The sequence below is a fragment of the Haemaphysalis longicornis genome, unplaced genomic scaffold (assembly GCF_048455015.1).
Source record: "Haemaphysalis longicornis isolate Haplotype H1 unplaced genomic scaffold, Haemaphysalis longicornis Haplotype H1 scaffold_15, whole genome shotgun sequence".
NCBI lineage: Eukaryota > Metazoa > Arthropoda > Arachnida > Ixodida > Ixodidae > Haemaphysalis > Haemaphysalis longicornis.
The window spans coordinates 10719597-10723066 of NW_027526257.1; the positions used below are offsets into that span (position 1 = coordinate 10719597).

The 3470-nt window shown below is 48.1% G+C and overlaps 1 pseudogene; it reads left to right on the top strand.

Moving 5' to 3' along the window:
- Positions 1 to 1601: 1601 nt before the first annotated feature.
- On the top strand, positions 1602 to 2536 carry LOC144165859 (uncharacterized; annotated as a pseudogene).
- Positions 2537 to 3470: the final 934 nt, after the last annotated feature.

The window sequence follows — 3470 nt, forward strand, 5'->3', positions numbered from 1 at the left end:
GCGTACGATATGCTCAGTAAGCGGACGGCAGGTGCTACGGCAAATTTTCCCTTTACATCACGCACAAACGGCAGGTAAGTGTGCACTTATAACGTTCTAATACTAGTAATACCATCGAGACCAAAAACAAAGACCTTACTACTTACAGATGAAAGGTGATCCTCGACACCTTCGTCGCGCAATTAGCGCAGGCGATCGCGACGCACGGGCAGACCATTTCTTCTTTTTACACCTTTGGAGCATCCATCCGCGAGCGACAATCGAACGAACACGACTTCTGCTCTTTGGCAAGAGAGAACTCCAAAAACGACACATAGGGCAGAAAAAAATGTCATTCTGTCTTCTGATAAATTTTAGTTGTTTGAGCCCAAGAATGCAAATAATTAGCAGATGTATGCGCCCAACGGCGCACGCACAAAAGACGTGCGAAGCGCTTAACTAGAAACACGAAGAGTGGAGCATAACCAAAACCACATGCGTCGAAATGAAAGCGCGCAAGAAACGCTTGGTGCGCTTGAAGCTAGCCGCATGAGAGAATCAACTTGCTAAACAAATCAAAACAAAATAGAACGGAAGCAAAAATATAACGTAACCCGCCGCAAAACCCAACAGCCAACAAAAACGGCGGCACCACCGCGGAGTTAAAGTGACCGCGGCGGCACGGGTGAGGGGATAGAAAAAAGAGGAGGGCAGCGGAGAAGCAGGGAGCAGTTGACGCTACTTTAGTAATTCTAGGGACCTTATTCGACGTCACTTGTAGGATCCCCGCTCCAGCGTGCTGCGTAGTTGGGCTTGCAGCGCGTGACACTTCGATTAGGACGCGCCTTCTGAGTGTATTTTCCTAATAATTTTCGGCGTTTGAAGCTCATTATCGGTGCGTCAAGCGTAGTTTGACGTCATGGGGACTTTATAATTGTGTCAACCGTGGTAGGTTGCCTGCACACGACTTTAGCGTGGTGGTTTATGCGGGCGTATACGACCGAACCCGGTTTAGGCGTAAGGTGCGGCTCCTTTCCCCGATAAACATTGTAGGCTACGACGATCGCCGAACTAAATTTCTGGATTTCGCTTGTGGTTCGCAAGAAATGGCTGAAGCACGAAATAATGAAGCGTTTACTGCTCGCAGAAACGCTCCGCATGCACGGCCACCGTGCCAGCCCGCCGGCGGCTCGAACCGACGCAGGTAGCGGCAGCAACACCTTGTTGAACCACACTGATCGCCGAAAAGGAGTTCCAGATTCGCGAAGGTGGATGTTAGTGTGGTGATAAATTGTGCTAGGTAGTGTCATGAGCTGTTACTTTCAAACCGATGCTCAAATATCTGCCGCAATCTACGCCGACCGGCCGCTGACGTCGGTCCCGGCCTCACCGGCCCGTTCACTCACGGTGCGGCGAGCGGCCGAAGGATGGCGATATGCGGCCGAAAATCGGCCGAGGCCGTGATGGGTATCTCGATCGATTAAATGGCAGTCACTGCGGATACAGACGTTCACTTGCGAGAAAGGTGATGATAGTGTGGTGAAAAGTGGTGTTAGGGACTGTCATTCGCGACTGTAATGATAGCGGCGAATAAATGTGGGCACGGCAGCACTGCGAAAGCAATGTCGCCTAATCTCCGGCTTCTGTTGCTCGAACAGGTTTTCTTCGTCTGCGCATCCCTACAAGCAGGTGCATCCAGCACATGCGTGGCCGTACCAGCTGCTGACGTCGCTGTTATCGACCACGGGCACATCGTCGACGCTACCCTCGAGCGCGGCCACCCTGGAACGTGCATCGAGCGGTTCTTCGTGGAACCTATCAACGTAGGCCCCCTGCCAGCAGCATTCAGTGGGCAGGGCAGCACTGCGAAAGCAATGTCGCCGACTCTCGGGCTTCTGTTGCTCGAACAGGTCACTTTCTTCTCAGAATACTGTTACAAAACTGACAACAGAGCTGTTTTGCTGCCGTGCCCAAGTGTACTGTTCTCTTGATTTTCCTCTTTGTGCCTGTTATTGTCTCGGGACGTTCAACTCAACCCAGGTCCTGATGTGAAAGCCCTCCTAAAAAACTGTCTGAAGGTCAGAAAGCAATTCAAGCAGATCTCAGCGGTCTAGGAGAAAGAATGACTAAAATGGAAGACGCCCTTCTAACAATCGAAGATCAGGGTAAAAAAATAGGCCAGCTAACGAACATTGTTACGAAAGCTAACGTGACACTATCAAGACAAGATGAACGGCTAATTAGCTTAGAGGACAGGAGACGGCGGAATAATCTTTTTGGCAGAAACCATAGGCAGAGGCAGGAGAGGCAGAAACCATAGAAGACCTGGAACAAGCGGTACTGCAGGATATTTTCGTTCAAAAACTTTGTATCGAAATAAAAACGGTTGAAAGGTTCAGCAGAATAGGCCAAACAGGGGGTAGTTCCCCACGTCCGGTCATTATTAAGTTGCACGACTCCTGAGAAACGTTAACAGTTTAAAAAATAACAAAAAGCTTTAAGGAAGCAGTATATCAGTGGGAGACGAATTTTGCAAGGAAATTCTAGCGAAGCGTAAGCTATTATTGGAATCCGGAAAAGAAGAAAGACAGGCAGGAAAACGCATGCATCTGATTAACGATACGTTGGTAATCGACAAAAATGTGTATCCCTGTGGCTACGACCAGGATTGTCTAGTTAAGCTTTAGCACACAAAGGAAAAACCGTGTCCCTCTGACGACGATGACTGATTCCATTCCCAGTCAAATGCATGCTGCCTTCGCTTAATTAATTTAAATACTCATAGCCTTCTCAATAAAATCAGTGATCTGGAACATATATTAGCAAGCTATAACGCACACACAAGTACCGTTACAGAGACCTGGCTGCGACCGGAAATAGCGGATAGCGAAAATGTACCACCCGGCTACCAAATATTTGGGAAAGACCGAGATTCACGAGGGGGCGGTTTGTCAATCTTACCTGCATAACATATTGAAGCTATTGTTATGGAAAGAATACCCCACATTGAAAGTGTATGGCTAGAAATAAAATTACCAAAAACTTCCCAAGTTTTGGGAGCCGTTTACCGGCCTCCAGGCGCCCGTAGTTGATATCTGGAGAGTTTGCAGCAATACCGTGACGGTATTGCTAACCGCAATCGCAGACTGGTTATTGCGGGAGATTTCAATCTTCGCGGAATTAATTGGACCACAATCTTATAAAATCGAAGGAAGCAATAGACTGCCAACTCCTTTTAGACATGGCATTCAGCCATGACACAACGCAGGTCGTCAATGACAGTACACGTGCAAGAGGGTATCCGCCTTCCATACTGGAGCTGGTTGCACATACAACGTTGCAATTGAATATGGGTTATCATACGACAAGAATTGATTGTGCCTTGCTTCGCAAAAACGAAAGCTGCAGACATGTGCGCAAGTTCAACAAGGCCGACGACACGAGTATAATTGATTACTTGTCGTTTTCTTTAGACTCGTTTATTGAGGAAA